The sequence below is a fragment of the Pleurodeles waltl genome, chromosome 3_1, assembly GCF_031143425.1.
Source record: "Pleurodeles waltl isolate 20211129_DDA chromosome 3_1, aPleWal1.hap1.20221129, whole genome shotgun sequence".
NCBI classification, from domain to species: Eukaryota; Metazoa; Chordata; class Amphibia; order Caudata; family Salamandridae; genus Pleurodeles; species Pleurodeles waltl.
Window position 1 is genome coordinate 994,007,084 of NC_090440.1, and position 18,934 is coordinate 994,026,017.

Genomic DNA, 18,934 nt, shown 5'->3' on the forward strand with positions numbered 1-18,934 from the left:
GGGGTCGTTAGGTCACTGATGGTAAATTACTGAGGCAACTCTGTCACTGAGCAGTCATAAGATAGTTATCTGCACAGTAAATGTGATTATGTGATTCATGCAAAAGTCTTCCTCTTACAACCACATTTAGGGGGCACAGAACTTTGTAGATAAGTGTCTAAAGATAGTCAGTGACTAGTGCCCAAATATTTATCAAAGGAAGTCATCTAAGTTTATTTAACTGAGTGTGCATATCCTGCCATCCTTAGAGCAGGGAACTATGTGATATCGGTCCTGAAATGTGAAACAAGCATTTGCAATGCAATAGGTCTTGCGTTTAGTTAGAGCTATTGGCATTGTAAATTCAGAGCTAGACTTTTCTTGCCACATGAATTGGTCAACCATGCCTCAAAATTTTGTCTTTTTCTGTCATGTTTAGGTAGTCAGTGGCGGCTACTGACATCAGAAATCACAAGACCTTGAGAACAGACGAGAGGATGACTACACTGCCTCGAGCTGTGTAAACGTCTGAACAGAATTGGAAAATAAGGCTGGAAAAGTATTTTCTTTTTATGTTAACAGAATAAAAAGTCTTGCATGCTTTCTTGCCTCGCATTTCAAAGTTAACAATAGCGGAGCAGCCGGAGAAGATTTATTGCCCAGATAAAGGAGATAAGCAATGCCCTGTGTGCATTAGTCATGAGGGCTGGCAGAGAGGGACCCTGGAGAGAGAAATTATATAGATGCTAGGCTCTGCAAGTTTCACATCATTGCTTCTAGGTTTAACTACATTCTACCAGAAAGGGCATATTGTGGCTTTCGTGAGCAGTGAGTGTTTCTTTTGTAAAATAAGCGTATTTTAGGAGCCAGAGGTAAACAAGGACAGCACTGGAATAAAGCAAAAACAAATATCAGCCACAAGAGAGGAGGTGGAAGAAATGGAATGCTGCAATAAAACGCAGGCAGCTACCAGCCTAAAACACCCGCAGTGAAAAGGCAGCAACAAAGAAATGTCAAAAGTAGTCCATCACAGGAATAGATAAAAAAAACAAAGTGGAATAAAACAGTAGTTAGCAACACAAAAGGATGATGGATGGCTTGGCAGTTTGGGCTGGACTGTTCCCATGAGGAACAGGGTCATGACTGATTTGCATATGGCTGGGTCCAAACTGGGGTGGCATGGTGAGCAAAGGAACGATGGATTAAACCCAGATCTATGACTGGGGGTGAGTGTTTGACAATGTTCAGCATATATAGAGAGAGAGAGATATTGTATAGTATATTTATTAGCTTCTTGCAAGTTTGCCTCTAGAGAGGAAATAAAGAAGAAAAAGAAACTGAAAAAAAATACATTTTTTTCCCAAGTAAATGGAATAGAGCTTTAAAGTGCTGTTGCTACCTGGAGCTTGAATGCGTCCCCAGAAAAGGTGTGTGGCGAGCTTAGCTCATGTCTCCTAAAATAAATGTGTCTCAATGTGGTCTGGTTTGTCCTCTGTCTATTGATGCTTTACCTATTTGTGGTCCAGTGGAGGACACCACTTAAGTCAGAAAGGAGAAGGGGGGGCAAGTCACATGGTGTGCGTACAGACATCTGTTGCGGTGTCAGGAATCTGTGCTGAGATAGCCAGAAACAGTCTGACATGCCTGTACTACATGGAAACCTTGTTGCAGCTATATAAGGGTCATAAGAGCCCAGACAACAGCAGCAATCACCTACCTTATCCACAGAAGGGTCTGCCGCTGCCACCTTGGCAGGGACAAAAGCTGTGACACATCTGCCATTAAGGAAGTATCAAAAGCAATGGCCACAATTGTAATGGAAGACTACACCAAAGGAGTGACAAAAAATGCCAAAATAATTGATGAGGCCTAATGCCAAAGCTGGTATGGGGTTAGTTGTTATCCCTTCTGGAGGGGCCCCACCTTGCAGTTCAGAATGGACTGTTCCTGTGAGGAGTGGAGATTCTAGAGTAGTATGGTGGGTGAGTATGATGGGTTGGAATGCTACTATTGCCAGTGGTTAGGCTACTTGTAAGCATTCCTCTTATTACTTTTTGTGTGTTTGCATATTTTATAACGCAGAAGACTGTAGCGTGCATGTCTGACATTTTCAGCCTATAAACACTTAAATACTTGGGAAATGAAAATAAAGTACATATTAAATATATTTTAAATAACAAGGTTTTTTGGACAACATAAATAACTAAAATGTTAAAGGCTCAATGGAATATATTGAGATTGTATGTATTTGAAACAGCACCTGTAATGAGCACTATGATTTTCTCAGGATTGTCAGATGCAAAGTTTATAAACGTTTGCAGATTTGTCTAATTTCGGGTATTGAATCACCGTGTCTTACACTTTATGTTCTGACTCTAGCATTTCTCCATTGCTAACCAGTGAACAGCAAAACTCCTATCACCACAGTGTAAGAAAAGAGTGGCTTGGTGAGCTACTCGCAAGATGATACATGAGTTGTAAAATACCAGAATGCTTCTGTACTTCAAACAACTAGGGTGCACTATTCCAAAGACACACAAGTGTCTAAGCCACAAGAAGATGGAGGGCTGGTGACATGGCAGTTCGGTCTGGACTGTTCCCATGAGGAACAGGGTCAAGACTGATTTGCATATGGCTGGGTCCAAACTGGTGTGGCATGGTGAGCAAAAGAACGATGGATTAAACCCAGATCTATGACTGGGGGTGAGTGTTTGACAATGTTCAGCATTCCGTCCATCACTTGTTGTTTTTGCTTTGTCGCCCTAAGTGGGAAGGGTATGCCCAGACGTGGGTCCCGTGCTTCCCATGCCACTGGATTCAAGCTAGCCTGGCTGATGAGGGGTGAAACCCCGAAACCGGTCCCAGGATGCTTGTTTCCGGTCCAGTGAGGACCTGGCTTGGCAGTTCGGTCTGGACTGTTCCCATGAGGAACAGGGTCAAGACTGATTTGCATATGGCTGGGTCCAAACTGGGGTGGCATGGTGAGCAAAAGAACGATGGATTAAACCCAGATCTATGACTGGGGGTGAGTGTTTGACAATGTTCAGCATTCCGTCCATCACTTGTTGTTTTTCCGGTCCAGTGAGGACCTGGCTTGGCAGTTCGGTCTGGACTGTTCCCATGAGGAACAGGGTCAAGACTGATTTGCATATGGCTGGGTCCAAACTGGGGTGGCATGGTAAGCAAAAGAACGATGGATTAAACCCAGATCTATGACTGGGGGTGAGTGTTTGACAATGTTCAGCATTCCGTCCATCACTTGTTGTTTTTGCTTTGTTGCCCTAAGTGGGAAGGGTATGCCCAGACGTGGGTCCCGTGCTTCCCATGCCACTGGATTCAAGCTAGCCTGGCTGATGAGGGGTGAAACCCCGAAACCGGTCCCAGGATGCTTGTTTCCGGTCCAGTGAGGACCTGGCTTGGCAGTTCGGTCTGGACTGTTCCCATGAGGAACAGGGTCAAGACTGATTTGCATATGGCTGGGTCCAAACTGGGGTGGCATGGTGAGCAAAAGAACGATGGATTAAACCCAGATCTATGACTGGGGGTGAGTGTTTGACAATGTTCAGCATTCCGTCCATCACTTGTTGTTTTTGCTTTGTCGCCCTAAGTGGGAAGGGTATGCCCAGACGTGGGTCCCGTGCTTCCCCATGCCACTGGATTCAAGCTAGCCTGGCTGATGAGGGGTGAAACCCCGAAACCGGTCCCAGGATGCTTGTTTCCGGTCCAGTGAGGACCTGGCTTGGCAGTTCGGTCTGGACTGTTCCCATGAGGAACAGGGTCAAGACTGATTTGCATATGGCTGGGTCCAAACTGGGGTGGCATGGTGAGCAAAAGAACGATGGATTAAACCCAGATCTATGACTGGGGGTGAGTGTTTGACAATGTTCAGCATTCCGTCCATCACTTGTTGTTTTTGCTTTGTCGCCCTAAGTGGGAAGGGTATGCCCAGACGTGGGTCCCGTGCTTCCCATGCCACTGGATTCAAGCTAGCCTGGCTGATGAGGGGTGAAACCCCGAAACCGGTCCCAGGATGCTTGTTTCCGGTCCAGTGAGGACCTGGCTTGGCAGTTCGGTCTGGACTGTTCCCATGAGGAACAGGGTCAAGACTGATTTGCATATGGCTGGGTCCAAACTGGGGTGGCATGGTGAGCAAAAGAACAATGGATTAAACCCAGATCTATGACTGGGGGTGAGTGTTTGACAATGTTCAGCATTCCGCTTTGTCGCCCTAAGTGGGAAGGGTATGCCCAGACGTGGGTCCCGTGCTTCCCATGCCACTGGATTCAAGCTAGCCTGGCTGATGAGGGGTGAAACCCCGAAACCGGTCCCAGGATGCTTGTTTCCGGTCCAGTGAGGACCTGGCTTGGCAGTTCGGTCTGGACTGTTCCCATGAGGAACAGGGTCAAGACTGATTTGCATATGGCTGGGTCCAAACTGGGGTGGCATGGTGAGCAAAAGAACGATGGATTAAACCCAGATCTATGACTGGGGGTGAGTGTTTGACAATGTTCAGCATTGTTAAGTGGGAAGGGTATGCCCAGACGTGGGTCCCGTGCTTCCCATGCCACTGGATTCAAGCTAGCCTGGCTGATGAGGGGTGAAACCCCGAAACCGGTCCCAGGATGCTTGTTTCCGGTCCAGTGAGGACCTGGCTTGGCAGTTCGGTCTGGACTGTTCCCATGAGGAACAGGGTCAAGACTGATTTGCATATGGCTGTGTCCAAACTGGGGTGGCATGGTGAGCAAAAGAACGATGGATTAAACCCAGATCTATGACTGGGGGTGAGTGTTTGACAATGGGCAACTTCAGACACTTGAAATTGTCCTACGCCTTGTGTGAGCAAGTAGTATTTTTTTTCCACTGGATTCTCCTACTTGTAGTTTTATAATTTCCATGAAAAAACAACAACACACACGCACATTTACAGGTACCTGATGGAAAACGGGAAAAGTCGCCTGGTTACCTAAGCACTGCATGGTGTTCTGTGTGCTTGTGATAAAGTGTGAAACCATGAAATAGGAGACTTGGACAATTCAAACACAGGCACATAGCAAAAACGTACTTAAAGTGCAACAGCTACGTAGGAAGCTCGGTCAGCCTCAGTCCATCAGCGGCTATCTAGGCTTGTCTGTCAGCAGCTGTGTGTATCACTCTGTCAGCTTATGTCAGTATCTGTATGTCAGTGGGAGGCCAGACCTGTATGTCCACATCAGTCTATCGGAAGCTGTTGATATTGTTATGGCAGCACAAGTCTGTGAGAGTATCACGTCTGTCAGCAGCTGCCTGTCTTAGTGTCAGTCTAGCGGAAGTCTATGGGTGTCAGAGTAATCCATTCCTGCCACATTCATTATCTAGTCTATCACAAGAGGTAGATATTTGCCAATCAGCAGCAGTCGATATATATCTCCCAGATGCATTAGTCTCTCTGTCAGCAACAATCTATCCTGGCTAGCAACATTATGCTCGTGTCTTCTCACCAGTCTGCCAACTGCAGTCAGTATCATGATGAAACTGCCGGCACCAGCCTACGCATGTCACTCAAAAGCAGTGTGTGTTAGTATCAGTAGCAGTCTATGTCGGTCAGCAGCATATGCCTGCTTTTTAACAATGCCTACTTACGGTGGTATATAATTAGTAACAGCTCTGTCTATACTTACCCATCAGCAAGCAGCAATGCCTACTGACAGCAGCATTCTATGTCTGCATGAAAGCTGCAAACAATAATCGTGTCAGCAGCAACTTCCCAAAAACTGTCAGTAGCAATCTATGCTTGTCTGCCAGCAACAGCAGTCTGTATCTGGCTGTAAGCAGCGGAGTTCTCTCATTTCAAGGGTGCCTGCAGTCAGCAGCTTTCGTGTAATTCAGTCGACAGCAGTACGGGTTGGACTGGCCCAAAGGGCAATCAGGCAGTGCATTAAGGACTGTTCTGATACGTAGTCTATGGGACAGTTTTTTGGTTGTCTGTGGGCCTGTTTTATCGTCTGCTGTGGGTTTCTCTGATATTAAAACAAACATCGCCTGCAACAAACTCAAATCCACAGTCTCCCACGCCTTGCAAAACACATATACAGCGTGTCTCTGCAAGTGCAAACCTGCCCCAATTTGCGAACATGCCACGGGTTTTTAGCTTTCCAATTCGCTAATAAGTTTAGTGCCAGGGTCTATTTTCTGTGTCAGTCCGACCCTGACAGTAGTCTATGTCTTTCATCACCGACCCTGTGCCAGCCTGTCAGCAGCAACTTGTGTATGTCTATCAAGAGTAGTCTATGCCCATTTCTCAGAAGCAAGATATGTCTGCCTGTCAATAACAGGCTATGCTTGAGTATAGAAAATATTTGGTCAGTCAGTAGTGGTCCGTGCATCCCTGCAAGCATCCTCTGTCAGGTGTTAGGTGTGTGATTCTCTGCAACGACACACCGTGCCCAGACTTGAAGGTCTTCACAAGGTATCTGCGCTGCACAACAGTACATCAGTGCCTTCTCTTACTATAAGTACGTAAAGAAACTCAAAGAAATGTTATTAAAATAACTTATTTCGCCATTACTTGTACATATTGCTATGGCAAAGTAAAACATAAATGCATTATAAAATTGCAAATTAACAGGTTTGTACACAGCACTGCTTAGCGGGCATGGTCAAACGTGCAAAAAAAGTCAAATCCGCTATTTTTTGAAAGCATAATTGTTCGGATATCGCTTCTGTATTACGTAGCACAAAAACAGAACGAAAGAGAGAAAGAAAGAAACTCACATACCAGTCTAGGCGGTGGGTCGCGCAGCCGAGACTGTGCAGAGAACAGAAACCGCAGAGCGCTGCCTCCAAGGTACTAAACGCCCCCACCCTACCCCCAGAGACCCTAGGTGCAGAGCACTACTTCTCCCAGTGTGTAGGGACCTCGGTGCAGCCCCGTCACCTGCGCAGACCCCTAGTGCAACGCCCCCTTTAAGAATATTGTTGACAGACTCTCAGTGCGCGGCTCGTGTTGCCGGTCCCTCAGTGTAGCGATGCCCACCCCCAGGGGCAGGGACCAGCCATACAGTGCCTCCCAACTTCGCAGAGCACCGACGGCTCTTCAGTCTGTTCGGGCGGCTCAGAATCACCCCTGTTAATCTTCAATTTGTCGGAGGTGGCCACAGACTTTCACAATGAGCACGCGCACTGATAGCAAACAGGAAGTGCCTCCGTCCATCGGAAGCGTCACCCTCACGCTCAATCAGTGAGACATGAAGAGCTCCTCCCCTCCGGCGAAGCAGGAGCCGCTCTTCTGGGCTTGCTCACCCCCCCCTCAATTTCTTCGTACTTGAACTACTAGGCTTTAATTTACGTGGACTGCCCGTAATTTATTTCCCTTCCCGTGCTCGTTATAAGCAATTTTCGTTTTTTGTTTGTCTCATCCTTTCCCTATACCGCCACCTCTCCTTTCTCCACCAGCAGCTCACCTCGTTCCCGTTATGTCCATTCCCTTTCTCTGCCCTTTGCTTCACGTCTTACTTTACTCCCACTCCATTGAGCCTTGCCACTTGCCCCTTTCTCTCGCTCATTTGCCCCTTATTGCCTCCACTTCTTCTGCAACATGCCTCTCTTCCACCATATCCCCTGCATCCCAATTTGGAATCTAACTTCTGCCCAAATTACATACCATGCTACACGTTTGAGGGGAATGGTTTTGCTACCTTCTCTTACATTTCCACCTAGACCTTTGAGTGCACCCACGTCTAGGGGCAATGGACCTGTCCAAAATACTTTGCTCAAATGTCTCCTATGAGTACTGCTTGTGAGAGGTGCTGAGTGGAGTCACAGAAATGGGCATCCACCTTAACTGTTGAAGCTCTTTCTCCATTGTCTCCACTGCACTGTGAGGTAGTTATTGTCCATTGTGTAACTGGCATCTTGTGAGATGCCTGTTGACGGTTGTACGGAGTTGAAGGCAATGCATAAAAGGTACCTCCGGAGCACTTTATGGTATCATTGCCTCCCTATATTTCATGGCGCCTTTAGTGTTTTTATTTGCTCAGGGGGAGAGTTATATAATTTTTCTTCCCATAAATATAGACACCTTGCAGGCTTCTAGCCCTGTCTTTGCAGCCAATTGGAGGAAGTCCTAATATGCCTAATGAATAGTCATTTAGCAGGTCTTTCTAAGACCTCCTCCAAATTGTTATTTTTGGAACCGACACATTAGTACATAGGTTGGGTCACAAAACATTTTAGTGGTTGTGAATTGTGATCACAGTTCAGTAAATGTAGCTCATTGTTCCCTACAATGCATTCTTATCCTGTTGTGTGATGTGATATTTCAAGTGTCCCTGCAAGAAACAGCATCGTCCCTTTGATAGAGTTCCTAGCTTCTTGGAACTCCTTAACCATTGCTACATTCATGTGGTTTTTAGTCTCCCTGCTTCCCTAGGGCACCTTGCTACTTTATTCACTAGGGAAGTTTGCATGCCCTGGCTTCTTTTTGTGGGCCAGTTGTCACAGTGAGTAGAAATAACCCTTGAAACCTGTTCTCACTTTTTGCTACTAGAACCAACATGTTTTTTCAGGTACCCCGCTCCCCACCACCTTCACCACAACCTGACCTTCTCCAAAGAAGTCTGTCGCCCCCTGATTCTTTGGTGTGTCCTTTGCACTCTGCACTTAGATACATACCCAGCTCTGATAGTAGGTGGATGTCTGAAATGTTTGCTTTTTTCGGGGTCACCACACATGTTTGCCTTTTTGCTGGGCCCCATATTTGTGCTGTCTGTAGAACTGTGTGCGTTTTACCCCTGCTAACCAGTGATAAAGTACCTGTGCTTTTCCTTTAGACATGGTCGTATTGGCATATTTCTAATTGGTATATTTAACTTACTTGTAAGTCCCTAGTGTATGGTACTAAGTGTAGCCAGGACCTGCATATTAGATGTCACTAATGGACTGCAGCATCGATTGTGCCACCCACTATAGCGACAGTGCAAACATGACTGCCGGTGTACCATTTGTAGCCTGGCTGGTGCAGTTTTAAACTACAAAGTTGATCTGTCAAAATAACCCTTTTTCACAGGTCAAAACCTTCTTTTTAACTATTTTTAAATCACCCTGTCAAGCCTGGGTCTTTTGGGCAACACTTGTAGTGTCTTCTTGGTTTGAAGACAAGGCCTCTTATCATCAGATAAAGTGCCAGATGCCAGGGTGCAACAGGAAGTCTAGCAATGCTCCAGAAATAAATCAGTAAGAAGGTAGACACTGGAATCCAGAAAAACTCTTTAGTCTGTCCAGGCCAAACAGAGAAGTGATAAGGAATATAGAACAGAGGAACTGGAGAGAACACAGGCTCCATGAGGTCCAGTGATGAGCCGTAGTACAGAAACAATTCTGACGCAACTGGACTTGAAAATGTAGCCCTTATATAGCAGATAACAGGATGTGACATCACTCTAGAAGTAAAATGTTTAGCCATTTTGGGCTAAGAGTAAGATTATGTAACATTTGACTTACTTCATTAAAAGGATCATAATACATCTCTTGCATATGTCATCTTCAAATAAATTCATGGAAGTATTAGAAATTTCTGCCTGCATCTATTGCCTGCATCTAGTGCCTGATCCTAAGATGGCCACCAGCGAGGGCACCATTCCGACCTGACCTCACTACAGGAATAATCCGCATGGCGGAAATAACAGGAAAAGAGATGTGCTGCCACTGAGGAGGCAATTAACTATCTTTTGTTTCAATAGTTATTAAAAATCCAATTAAATGGTGAAGCCAGGTTTTTGATAAATATTCTGGAAGAGGCACTTTTAGAAAGTTACCTTTTTTCCCTAATGTCTCTGGCAGTCCATTTAGATTTGCTCTTCCACTTCTGCCAGCCAGTAATTATCGTTTGCATATGTGTGAATAGTTGTGAAATGCTTCCCTGGAGCATACAATAGGCTGGCATAAATGGGCAGAGGTGACCTCTCAGAACTTGACAGACTTTGCAGAGTGGGGCTCTAAGTATCTTTTTTTGACATTACAGTGTCAATTTTTTTGGCAAGACCGGAGGCTCTTATTATGCTTCTCGATCTTGCTTTATTTTAAATAGCAGCAGTCAAGAAAACTACATTTCCCATGAGGCTGAAGGAAGAGGCAGCCAATGGGAAAGAAAAACGTATCGGCATTGGTACCAATAGGAACACTTGAACACGGTATAAACATTACACTTGACTGCGACCAGCCCTCTTTCTTGCTGCTCGCAGTCAAGATAAGTGTTCCAAAATTTCTTCACTTTTACTTATCTGCACGCGTTTACTTAAATGGTTTTATTTGCACAAACTATTACTTTAACGTTGCTCCGCTGCCGCGCGGCTGAGTTTTCATTGCGAAGACTCGCTCCTCTCTGACTTATCTGTTCCCCCCACCCCCCCCCCCCCCTCGCGCCGGCCTTTCAAGGAACGCGAACGTTCCAACGGCCATTTTTTCCCCTCACAAGAGCCTTTGCCTCTCTCCAGACGACCGCGCGTAGGCAAAAATACCTCGCTTTTTCCGGACGCCTTGAAACCAGCTCCTCTGCCCGACTCCAAGCATCCGACTGATCTCCTTACACCAGTAACGCCCCCGTGGGCGTGTTCTCCCAGGCCTTGCCCTCCACATCTTCTCCTTAACCCTTTCCCTCCCAGTTTTAGACAATATGACTGATAATTCTAATAATGAAGATGAATCTTTTAACCAAGACCTCAATAATTTTATCAGTGATTCTGTGGCAAAAGCCATTAATAATTCAATGGGAAAAATCACAAAAAACCTTCAATCCTCTTTACAGGATATGGTTTCCAAATCCTTACTGGCCCATTCTGCGGGGGAATGCAGAAAAAGAAAAATTAAGGATTTGTCTTCACAAACAACCCCTAACACAGTCACCCCAGATGGCGCTAGCTTGACTGGTGAAGCTTCTTCACCCCAGATTGAGGACAAGTCTCCTCCAAGGCCTCCTTCCAAGGAGGGGAAACCCAAATTAAAATGCTCTGAAAAGACTAAACATATATCTGCTACGCCACAAAAAATTATTATTTCCCATATCTCAGACACAGATGACGACATGGGTGACTTAGACGACCCAGATGACGACCCAGATATCTGGGGCTCCCAGTCTCAATCCTCCCCCCCCCCAAGAAAACAAAATTTGATTCGACCACAAACCCCTTTACAGCCAAACAAATTCTGGACCCAGACGGTAACCCCATGTTCAATCCTTCTTTCCTTCACCATCCCAACTCTACCGAATGGTTACCCTCCTCTCATGTGTCTGATTATATCTCCTCCAGACTGAGACTTCCCCTAGACAAACCCACTAGGTCCAAACTAAGATCAGAATGCCCTAGACCTTCCCTTTCTTCTAATATTACCTCTACCCCGTCTATTGATCAATACCTCCTTACCTTCTTTTCTAAATTTGGCAAAGACCCCCGTAAAGGCGTCGATAAAGCCTGGTGCAACTGCCAGGACAAATTCTTGGACCTGGTCGGTCCTTTGGCCAGAATCTTCGACATGGCGGAATCAGCCAAATCAGAAAATATGGACATTGATCCTGCGGAGTTATCTTTGTGGATCCAAAGAGCCTTTTGCCTCTTAGGCAATGCCAATGCGGCCATTATCCATGAAAGACGGAAAGGTCTTGTACTCAAATTAGATCCTAAATTGGCCAATCTAGCTTTCATTGACCCTGGTATCAAAGCAGATGGCCTCCTCTTCGGGGATTCATTCATAAAAGACTTAGGAAAGTTTGTTTCCACTTTTGCCTCTACAGACAAGGCACAACAATCAATCAAAAAAGTGTTTCACCAACGGGTTTTTGGCAAGGCCGGTACAGGCAGGAGCCGCTTTACCGGCCGTTCCGCCCGATCACAAGGATCTAGAGGCTCCTTCAATGCCTACAATACCTACAACTCCAATTACGATTCACAATCCTACAAACCTCAATTCTATCCCCAACGCGGCAGAGGCTACCGTGGTCGTGGACATCGCGGCGCCAGATTCAATTACCAACAAGGTAAGCCCCAATTATGGTCTACCTCCTGTAGGCGGCCGCCTGCGTCATTTTATAGAAAAATTGAAAAGTATCACTTCGGATCCATGGATACTCAACACAGTTCAAGGTTACACCATAGAACTCTACTCAGTCCCACATCAACGATCCCTTCCTCCCCCCTCTTCTTCTCCTCAGAAATGTCGTCCCTAATCTCATCAGAAATCCAGTCACTTCTTCTCAAACAAGCCATTCAGATTTCCCGCCCGGATCCTTCCGGTTTCCTCAGTACCCTCTTCCTAGTCCAAAAGTAAAACAAAAAACCGAGACCAGTCATCAACTTAAGAAATTTCAATCGATTTGTCGTATACAGACATTTAAAAATGGAAACCATTATTCATTTAAGAGATATCCTTCTCCCTCAAGACTACATGGTCCGTCTAGATCTTCAAGACGCATACTTATCCGTTCCTATACATGTGTCTCACAGAAAATTCCTCCAATTCCAATGGCAGGGACTAACTTACCATTTCTCCTCCCTTCTGTTCGGCCTCTCTTCTGCACCTTGGTGCTTCACAAAAATAATGAAACCAATCACGACCCACCTCAGGTCCCTGGGAGTCAGATTGCTTATTTACCTAGACGACATACTGCTAATGCACCAGGACCGTCTCTCCCTGCAACGTCACTTACAAATAACTTGCTCCCTCTTATCCCAATTGGGCTTTCTCGTCAACAAAGAACAATCTATATCTATCCCTTCAAAAAGGATAGAGTTTCTGGGTTTCATAATCGATTCCTCCAAAGCTGTCCTCCAACTCCCACAACAAAAGGTAAAATCCACGAAATCAGAGATCCTGAAACTACTCCGGAGTTCTCAGATCTCTCTCAGATCCCTAGCCAGAGTTGTAGGCCTCCTCGCCTCCTCAATACAAGCCATCTTTCCCGGCCCCCTTCATTATCGGGCTCTCCAAAGGCTAAATATCCGACATCTCAGAAGAGGTCTCTCCTATTCAGAGTCCATCAATCTCGACCACGAGTCCCGTCTAGAGCTTCAATGGTGGATAGACCATTTAGATGCCTGGAACGGCAAGACTATATTTCTGTCAGCCCCAGATCTTGTGTTAGAATCAGATGCAAGTCTGACGGGCTGGGGCGCACAATGTGGCGCAATCTCGACTGGAGGTTTCTGGTCTTCAGAGGAGTCCAAATTGCATATCAACTATTTAGAGATGCTTGCGGGCTCCTTTGCAATCAAAAGCCTCGCAAAAAACAAGTCCAGTGTACCATCCTCCTCCGTATGTACAATGTGTCAGCTGTCCGCTACATAAACCACTTAGGGGGCACCAGATCAAAACCCCTAGCAGATCTGGCAAAAAGTCTCTGGGAATATTGTCTCCACAACAAAATTTCCCTGTTAGCAGAATATCTCCCCGGTTCCCTCAACGATGTCGCAGACTGGCACTCTCGTTACCTCAGAGATTCCAGCGACTGGAAACTTCACCCCTCAGTCTTCCAATCTCTCCTTTACAAATGGGGTCCCTTCAAAATAGACCTATTTGTGTCCCGCCTAAATACACAATTCCCTCTGTTTTTCAGTTGGCGTCCGGATCCTTCGGCACTTGCATCCGACGCTTTCCTCCAGGACTGGTCATCCACGCTCAATTACGCCTTTCCCCCATTCCTAATGATTACCAGAGTGCTCGCCCAGGTCAGGTGCCAAAAAGCCTCTCTAATCCTAATAGCTCCATTTTGGCAATCACAAGTGTGGTTTCCCCCTCTCCTCGAACTAACTATCGATTTTCCAGTTCTCCTTCCAGTTTTCCCCTTCCCTCCTTCGGAATCCAACCGGCTTTCCTCATCCTCTCAACCTCAACAATACTCTCTCCCTATTGGCCTGGAAGGTTTCAGGTATCCCCAACCTCCCATCCCAATTTCGACAGAAGCTTCAGACTTCATTAACAACGCATGGGCTCCCGGTACTAGAAAGGCATACAACTCCGCTTGGTCTCTTTGGTCAAGCTGGTGTCTGGGAAGGAATATCGATCCCTTTTCAACCGATCTAAATTATATTATAAATTTCCTTGCTGCGCAAGCTGGCACAGGTAGGTCTTACAGGATAATTAACCTTTATAGATCAGCTATTTCCCTTCAACACTCTCACATTTACGGAAAACCGATTGGAGAACATCCCTTGATATGCCGCCTTCATAAGGGAGTAACATTTTCTTTTCCTCCGTTACCCAAATACTCCAAACTATGGGATGTCAATGTTGTCTTAAACTTATTTATTTCCTGGCAGGACAATGCAGATCTTTCTCTGAAAATGCTTTCAGCCAAACTAACAATGTTACTTTGTTTAGTCTCCATTAAACATCTATCAGATGTCAAAGCATTAGATATCTCATCCCGACATTTTTCCCCCACAAGTGTTTTATTTACTATTAACAAACGTACCAAAACAAATATACGCTCAGTGTTTTACCCTTATTTCCCCAACCAACCTAAATTATGTGTAGGACAGTGTCTCAAAGTATACGAAGACCGCACAGCCAACCTCAGAACATCCTCATCCCAACTCCTCATTTCTTTCCGCAAACCCCATAAACCCGTATCATCCGCTACTCTAGCCAGATGGGTACGTTGGGTCATGACCCTAGCAGGCATAGACACATCTGTATTCGGCGCTCACTCCTCCAGGGGTGCCATGGCCTCCAAAGCATTTTGGGTAGGTTCCAGACTCGAGGACATTCTGAGATCGGCTGACTGGTCTAATGATTATGTTTTCAGAACTTTTTATTGTAAACCAATTCATACAGCAACTTCTATAATAATTAACATGCTTTAAAAAGCATAATAAGAGCCTCCGGTCTTGCCATAAAATGTAGATTTTCCTAGTAATTTATGACGGAAAGTTTTATTAAAGACACGGAGGCGAGTATTATCCCACCTTAGATTCTCTAATTCTGTCGATTCTTCCCTCCCACAGCAACAACAAATCAACCTCAGAACCCTTCCTGATCACCGGAACAAGCCTCAAACATCACCAGGTTGGATCAACCTTCTGCCTCAGGATCATCACAAGCTCCACTCATCTTCCTGGTTTTTCCCGCTCCTCAAATCTTGGATGAACGTTTGTCAAGAACTTTGCTCTCTCATTTTGGCGGTTGCCATAATTGTTTCTATTATTCCGTTATTTTCTCACACAGACTAGCCTTCTCGCATCAAGAAAGAGGGCTGGTTGCAGTCAAGTGTAATGTTTATACCGTGTTCAAGTGTTCCTATTGGTACCAATGCCGATACGTTTTTCTTTCCCATTGGCTGCCTCTTCCTTCAGCCTCATGGGAAATGTAGTTTTCTTGACTACTGCTATTTAAAATAAAGCAAGATCGAGAAGCATAATACTCGCCTCCGTGTCTTTAATAAAATTAAGACTTTCCGTCATAAATTACTAGGAAAATCTACATTATGCTTCACTAGTTGTGTTACATATAACACTTGGGGTGCAATTTAAAGAGGTCTACTCTCTTACAGGCAACTGTAAGCTGACACCTGGGAAGGGCCATTCCCTTACCTCCCTAGCCAGCTAGGCTCCAATCAGAGTGGGCCTCATTTTGACGTTACAGTCAGAAATCCTGCTGGAGTGTCAAATCCTGCTTGACAGATCTTATGGGAGTTTAAATATAGGAAAACAGGATGCCAACACAATTCTTGTGCGTCCACTGCCTGGTTGCTGGAAATCCCTCCTTTGTTCTACCAGGCTTCTGACCCTGGGTCTCATTACGACTTTGGCGGTCCTTTCACAGGACCGCCGAAGCCGCTGCAGGCAAAAGACCGCCAGTAATGGAGGTCCTTTGCCCACCCTATTAGGAGTTTTCTGCTAGGCCTGCAGGTGAAAACAGCGTTTCCGCCCGCTGGCCCAGCGGGAAACTCACCACAACATTGACGCATGTTCGTAATCGAGCCGGTGGCAATGTTGTGGTGCGTCGGGTGCAAGAGCACCCGTCGTGCATTTCACTGCCCATAATTCGGGCAGTGAAATGTGCGACGGGGCTGTCCATGTGGCCCCTGCAATGCCCATGCCAAGTGCATGGGCAATACCGGGGCCCTCATGGGGCCCCCAATGCCCCTTTTCCGCCAGCCTTTGCATGGCAGTGAGACCGCCATGCAAAGGCTGGCGGATTTTGAGCGCCAAGACAGCCAGGCTGTAGACAAGTGGCAAACTGGCGATGCCGGCGGTCAAACCGTGGCACATCTGCCACAGTCATAATAAGGCAGTCGGACCGCCCTGTCTGCGGCGGTCCGACCGCCATCGCAAATGTGGCGGTCTTGAGACCGCTACACTCGTAATAAGGGCCCCTGGGTTTATTTGGGGTACGGTGACTTCCCAAAACTGTACTTTATTGTAAGATGTGGGTGGACACTAGGGTTAACATAGTATAATCACCCACAAACACCCCCAACCCTCAGAGCCCAAGTTTAGTGTGACCATATTGAAATGCCCAACATGGGTAGGGTTGGCACTAAGATCTTAAACCCATTGATTAGAGCGTGCCCATGAGTCATTCTCACCCACTAGCTCATGCCAGACATAAATGAAACATCTCCAGGCACCCCTTCTGGAACACTCCTGGACCTGTGGAAGATAAGAAGAGGACTACATCTGCTGTCTGCACCTGAGAAGAGCCCTGAGGGACTGGGCCTACTCTTTCTTATCGCCAGGACAAAGAAGTGGATTCCAAGGGTCATAAGCTACAAGAGACCTTTTCCTGCAACTGCCAACTTGACCAGTGGCAAAGGAATCTGGACTTGACTCTGTTGTTTTCTCTGTGACTGACACCCTGTGAGTCACTAAGTGCCTCCTCTGAGGGTCTGGAGTTCCCGTGTAGTTGTAAATGCACTTTATTGATTTTCAAGTTTACAATACTGTTCAACCCAGCATCAGTACAATTGTCCATATTTCACATTTACAATGGCTGTGGGAATGCAATACAAAAAAGAAAGTTACAATCATCTGGGTTGGGAATAAAATCCCAGACAACATGAATAATGCTAATTCAATATCAGTTATGAACAGCAGAAGGAAAAAAAATCCTGGAAGCTAATAACGGGGCCAACCAACACCAATCAGATCGAGCAGTGACAGCCAAGGCCAATGTGTATCAAAACTGTTAAGGAACATACCTCCTGTTGAAGCCAGCCTGACACGCCATGCTTAGTTACTGAAATTATCATGAGGGCATGGGGATGCTGGTGTGGTATTAAGCTTTAGTTAGCATAAGGGGAGGCAGTAGCGGGAGACCATGTCATGCGAAGGGTGGTTCACTCAATCCTCGCTATTATCCTCGCTCTACTGGGGGGAGAGAATCCTACCCAAATCATCCATCTGAGGGTGACCCTGCAGCATGGCGCGCCAGTCCTGCACATATTCCAGCACTCGAAGGCCATGATGCCCCGCCTGCACTAGGGCCACTTCCTCACAGTCCGAAGATTTTAATAATTTGGGGTGCCAGTGCTTGACATCAGGGCCCTGGGGGTCTTTCCATGAAATCTCTTTTTGGCGGCAGGCCAGCCTAGATCAATGAACCAAGTTGGGATAGCTCTCGTTCTAGGCCCAGGGAAGAGTTGCAGTAGACAATATGGAGGTGTTTTCAGGATGTGTCAGTCTCTGGACATCGCAATGTATCTGAGAATTGTTTCCCAATAGTAGGATAAGGAGGAGCTAGCGCAGACCATGTGATAAAAGTCAACCCGACCTCCGTGCAGCTAGGGTATGCTGTTTGCGCAGTAGGGAACATTAGGTTTATGAGTTTGGCATGATACATGATCTGTGTAAGCAATTGTATTGTATAAGTTTAAATCTAGCATTTCTTGAGGTGCGTGGGGCACGTCCTAAAATACTCTAATCCTTCTCAGAGATTCGGAGTCCCCTGTCAGCCCTGCCATATCACAAGGTGCCCAAATCCACAGTGGACTGCCGTGAGTATGCATTATAAAGTTGGGTGATGGCTTTGACCCTGCCTGTCCTGGTACAAATGATCTGAAGTGCATCGTGAGTCAATGATTCTATCCCCCTGGCACCAATGTGCTTGAACTGTGGCTCATTCGGGAGGAAATGATGGAGGTGAATCTCAAAGTTATCAATAAGGTGTTGGAGAGACATTAAAGTGCCATTCTCAAACAAGTCACCTATCATTTCAAGTCCAGCCTCTCCCCAGTCTCTCATCACTTTCCAGTCACCCCCTGGGTGAAGGATAGTCTAGGCCGACAAAGAGCGGCCACAAGTATAATGCCGCCCCAGCCATGTGCTCTGTAGTGCTCTGGACCAGATATATTCATGGGTGTCCTCTAGTATGTGGGCAGTAGTAGAGCCTGTCTTTGTGAAAGGTTGAAGCATTAAGGGACACCACTCCACTTGGGTGGGGACACCCTCATGTAATGCCCGTTGATAGCCGAGGTCGGTTTGGTGGCCAAATAATATAGCTTAAAATCTGGGACCCGCCAGACCTCCCGCAGTCGGTGGCAGGCAGAGTTTTGCCAGGGATATCCTACTGCGCTTTGTATCCCATAGTAATGTCAAAACCAGATTGTATATTTCCCAGAATATGGCGCAGTGTATTCGTATAGGGAGTGTGGAGAAGAAGTACAGCAGATGCAGCAATATTACCATTTTCACCAGCGCTGTCTTACCTATAACTGACAGAGGAAATGTAGGCCAAAATGCTATTGTGGGAAGCAGTGAGGCTATAGTCCGCCGTATGTTAACCTCAATCACTTGTAGGGTAGATCGATAGATCCTCACTCCTAGGTAACGGAAAGTATGTGGTTCCCTTTTTCATGCTAATTCTTAATTAAATTTTTCAAGTATAAAAAAATATAACAGCCATAATTATTATAACGATATGTATGCAATACAAAACTTTAAAGCCCATATTTATACTTTTTAGCGCTGCATTTGCGTCTTTTTTTTTA

General features: G+C 46.0%; 1 protein-coding gene across 1 annotated transcript in view; it reads right to left on the reverse strand.

The window, feature by feature from the left end:
• LOC138284896 (uncharacterized) overlaps window positions 1-7,169 on the reverse strand; it is a 60,427-nt gene extending 53,258 nt beyond the window's left edge. The window contains exon 1 of the mRNA XM_069224149.1: window positions 6,734-7,169. The gene's annotated coding sequence lies outside the window, so the exon portion shown is untranslated. The remainder of the gene's footprint in view (window positions 1-6,733) is intronic.
• Window positions 7,170-18,934: the final 11,765 nt, after the last annotated feature.